The following is a 5,053-nucleotide window of genomic DNA, read 5'->3' as shown; positions in this document are numbered from 1 at the left end:
AAAATCGAATTAAATAAGCCATCAATATGATTAAAAAAGATATAAAAACTTGAATTTTAAATTACTGCGAAAAGTTAAAATAACTTCAAAATCTTAAATTTTTAAAATTATAACCTAACTAAATGACAGATCAACTGGTGTTGAAACAATCTTATTAAAGAAATGTATGATGACAATATTAATGTCGTTTGTTATTTTAATTTTCCCAACTTACATATTAATTTTTTTAAAAGTACTGATAACACAACAATAACTATAAGAAAGAAAATAATTTAAGTTGATGTGTCTTATGCTTTTGTACTTTTATCTTCAAATTAATAATCAACTCTTTATTTTATAGGAAATTTACTTATTTTCTTAAGTTTTTATTTAATTATTATTTTTTTCAAAATAATTAAACATAAATTTAATTATTATTTTTACATCAAATATGATTTTATGTTTGGTTTAATTAGTTTACAAATCATTTTTTAAATCAAATTTTGTAATTGAATAATTAAGATATAAATTAAATTCAAATATGTTAATTTAAATTTATCTTTAAGTTTAAGCATAGATATAAAAATATGATAAGTTCTGAAAAATTAAAAAAAAGATGTTATAAGTCTCTTAAGTAATGATTGCACGATTTTCTTAAATTGTTAATTGCAATTTTTAATTTTTTTAAATAGAAAAGGTCTAACTATTTTTAATTTAAATTAAAAAATAATAACTAATTTTACCTAATCTAACTAATTTGTCCTAAAAAGTAATACATGGCATTATCCTATATTGCCACTTGGCAACAATCTATGCAACACTTTCTTGCTATTTATAATATCTAGATTAAAAATAAAGAGTTATAATAACAAAATAAGAATGAAATAAAAAATTATGATGAAAATATGAAGTATAAAATTTTAAAATCAAACTTATATGCGTGGGTGTGCGTGGGTGTGCACGTGTGTGTAATAGAGATATTTTTATCATGATTTTTTTTTATTTCTACTTGTATTTTTTTTGAAAAATAATTTTTTTATATTTCTTTTCAGAAGCAATGCTTCTTTTTAACAGGAAATTAGATGGGATGGCTCCTGATGAATATAAATTATTCATATATTTTAATATATAAAAAATAATTTTAAATAAAAAACATGGATAAATATATTCAATTCTCCTAGTATTTTCTAACAATTCTTGTAGGAAAAAGAATGCATGAGAAACAAGAAAAAGAAAGAAAGAAGATACAAGACAAGGAGTGAAGATTCATCAACTATAAATTTATCAAAGACTACACAAGAACAAGAAAGATAAAATCATGAACATTCTCACAAGGTTTTTGAACTTTTCATCAAAATTTTATGGTATTTGTCATGTCAAAATATCATCAAGATTGCATGATAAATTATCATCTGAATTTCTCATCATGATATATTGAAAATATCTTGTAATTCTCATCAAAAGTCTAAGTAGAAATTTATCTATAAATAAGCATACGTTGTAGAGGGAGATATTTCAGTTACCATCTATTTAATATTCTTCTAGTTTTTTCTAAAGGAGAAAGAAAAAGTTAATCTTGGTCTCTTTCTATAATCATTTTATCTTAGTAAAAATATTTCTTGTTTTCTTTTTAGTTTTTCTTACATCATAAGGAAGTAATCTCTTTTTGTTGGGATCGTTGATGAAGCTTGATATATATTTTTGTAATACTATCTCAATCTCAACACATCTGAACTTAAAGATTTTCACTTATATTTTAACTTGTGTTGGAGTAATAGTTTTCAATAATTCTTACCATTATTTTCATATATTTTATCTCTAAGTTACCTTTATATTAATTTTATAATTCTCACGGAGCAAAATTAATATATGATATCTAATGAGTGAAATTGTAGAGTGAAATTCATCTTTAATTTTTTATTATTTTAAATTTTTTGATCTTGTTTCTTTAAATTTTAATTCTCATGGAGGAATTAGTTCAAACAAGTATATTGTAAAGGGCCTTTATCTTATTTCTTTCAGTCCTAATTCTCACGAAAGAATTGACTCAAATAATTTTATTGATTTAAGGACTAATCGAAAGAGCTCTTTTATCCTTTATAGTACAACACATGCAAGGAAATATTGATTTGATAGTTACTAGAATTAAATCAATTAATTGACATAAATTCACGGAGTGTTAATTAATTATTTATTTTTAGAGATAAAATATAATTGTATTAGTAATAAGCAATTATTCTTTAAAAAAAAATATTTGTAGATAGAGATTTTATTGTGAAAATATTATCAAGTGAATTCAATGTTTTTCAACTCTTTTTTAATTATTAATCTTTCAACAAAGTGATTTATTTTAGTTTTAATTGACCTATAATTTCAACTCCGTCTTTCATCAATTTTGTTCTCGTAGTCAAGATATTATAATTTTATATCATAGATCTTTCAATCTCCGCGAGATGATATCTTAAACTATATTAAAATTTGATAGACTACAAGCAAGAAAATCCTATATAGATTGGCCTCGTTATTCTTAAATATTGTTATTGCTGTTATTGTTGGTAGTAATAGCTCTATTTTACTGTTGTTATTATAATTATTAGGGATAATACCCACGAAAATACCTAAACTTTAACTAAATTTTCAGTGGAGCATATTGAACTTTGCGGGAATTCTATTACCCCCCTATATTTTTTTAAGTGAAATTAATCCCCCCTCCCCAAATTTTTTTAAAGTGGAATTAATTTCCCGCAAAACGCTATACCCAGTTTTTACGGTAGGGAGTGTGATACAGGCGCTGTTTCTTCTCCTTTTTATCAGTTTTCAACATTTTTTCACCATTACAATCATATTAAATATTCCACAACTCAAATTTCTCCTACAAATCAAATTTAAATGATTCCATTGAGTCAATTTCAAATTCCAAAAGTTTTCAAATTCAATTATGAAGAAAGTTTCTTCATACTTGAATTTCAAATTTCAAGTTACATTTTCGCCAACTCAATGGAATCTTCCATTGAATTTCAAATTCCAAGTTTCAATTACGTCAACTCAATGGAATGAAATTTCAATTTCAAGTTCAATTTCAATTTTAATTTCAAGTTCCAAGTTCCAAGCTTCAATTACACCAAATTTCAATTTCAATTGAATGAAATCTTTCACTAATCTTCAAGAATGGAAACTGAAATGGAATCTTCAAGAATTCAATTTAACTTAATAATGGAGCAACCATTGTTGAAGAAAAGAAAGAAAGAAGAAAGAAGAAAAAGAATGAAAAATAAATAAAAATATAAAACTTTAAATAATTATAAACTTAATGGGTTGTTTGGCAAAAAAAATACTTTAAAATGTTTTTAGCACTATTCACGCACTCAATGCGCGTGACTAACACGCAGTGTGTCAAGTGGCAGATATATGTCATTAAAATATGAAAAAAAAATCTGGGGGGTAATAGGACCCCCACAAAGTTCAGTATGCTCAACTGATAATCCGGTCAAATTTCAAGTATTTCTGTGAGTATTGTCCCTAATTATTAAATAGAAATTGTTAGGCTTATACCATTGAATACTTGTTAACTTATAATTAATATTTTTATTTTTAAGTTAAAAAAATGAAAAGAAAAGTTTTGTTAGTGACCTGTTTAATTGATTGAATTTTATATTTCAGATTGTTTATGACCCACTCTTTCATGAAAGAGTTGGTCAATTATGATTCTGAAATAGAAAGATCTTTGCGACTTCACAGGAAAGAGAGAATAGTTTCTCAGGACATAATCTGTGATCAAATGAAAATAAGGAGATGATGTTAATACATCGAAGATTTCACTATCAATTCATGTAGAAAACCAGTTTGATGAAGTGGCTTCAAAAGCAACACAGAGAATCCTAAGGAATTATGCTAGATCAGACTACTTTAATTGTGAATCAAGTGTTAGAAAATCGCCAGTAACAGTCAACAACATTGAAATTAGAGCAGGCATGATTCAAACAATTCAACAATTTTGTATCTTTACTGGTGATCCAAGTGAAGATCCACATAATTATTTAATTGTTTTTCTAAAATTTGTTTAAATGCTAAGTATAATGAAGTTTTTCCTGAAACAATAAAGTTGAGGTTGTATTTTTTATCTTTAAAAGGAGATGTCAAGACTTGATTGTAAAATTTGTCTCAAGATTTTATTATCGCATGGAATCAGGTGACTCAAAAAAATTTAAATAAATATTTTTCTCTTGCTAAAACAAAAAGATTGAAATATGATATATATAACTTTTTGCAGATTGATACTGAGTCAGTTTATCAAGTATGGAAGAGATTAAAAGCAATGCCAAAAAATGTCCACATCATTACATTTTCGAACATACAGTTGTATATTTTCTATCATTATCTAAAATCTTCATCGAGAAATGTGATTGATGCTGCTGTAGATGGCTCCATAATGAAAAAAATAAATGAAGAGACATTACATTTGTTGAATGAAATTTAAAAAAATTCTATTCAATGATTATCGGACCGTGTAATCATCAAAAAAATTGCTAATGTAAATTAAGTAGATGCTTTAAGTGCATTAATGTAATAAATTAATTCTTTGACATTAAAATTTAAATCTTTTTAGATAAATACACAATAACTAAATCAGTTAGAGTCTTGCGATATGTGTGGAGGAAGCTATCTAAACCATGAATATCAAGTGACCAATCAAAATAATGAGCAGGTTAACGTGATCGGATACAAGCCGTATCCTTTTAAAAGTCTAATGACACAAAAACATTCAAGATTTCAGTGGAGCAATTTAAACGGTACTGAAAACTCTCAAGCTTTCCAAAAGTAACATCTACAAAATTCATCTGACTTCTCAAATCAAAATCATGGACAATAAAGCTTCAAACCTTACCAGCAAACAATTTGATATCAGCAAAGCCGCAACATGCTTATTCAAACTTTGATGACCTTTAGTATAAGCACATTAAGGCTACTGGTGAAAAAATCAAAAATCATTATTGATTCCATAAAAATTTAGAAACTCAAATAAACCAATTGGCAGCTCTTATATTAGAAAAAATTCAAAATTCCTTACTAAATA

At 25.5% G+C, this 5,053-nt stretch overlaps 1 non-coding gene across 1 annotated transcript; it reads right to left on the bottom strand.

The window, feature by feature from the left end:
* Window positions 1-4,216: 4,216 nt before the first annotated feature.
* LOC124898242 lies at window positions 4,217-4,322 on the bottom strand. The gene has a single exon (XR_007055218.1). It is a non-coding gene; the product is annotated as a small nucleolar RNA R71 (small nucleolar RNA).
* Window positions 4,323-5,053: the final 731 nt, after the last annotated feature.

The sequence above is a fragment of the Capsicum annuum genome, chromosome 4 (genome assembly GCF_002878395.1).
Source record: "Capsicum annuum cultivar UCD-10X-F1 chromosome 4, UCD10Xv1.1, whole genome shotgun sequence".
Lineage (NCBI taxonomy): Eukaryota > Viridiplantae > Streptophyta > Magnoliopsida > Solanales > Solanaceae > Capsicum > Capsicum annuum.
This window is presented reverse-complemented; position numbering and strand designations above follow the sequence as displayed.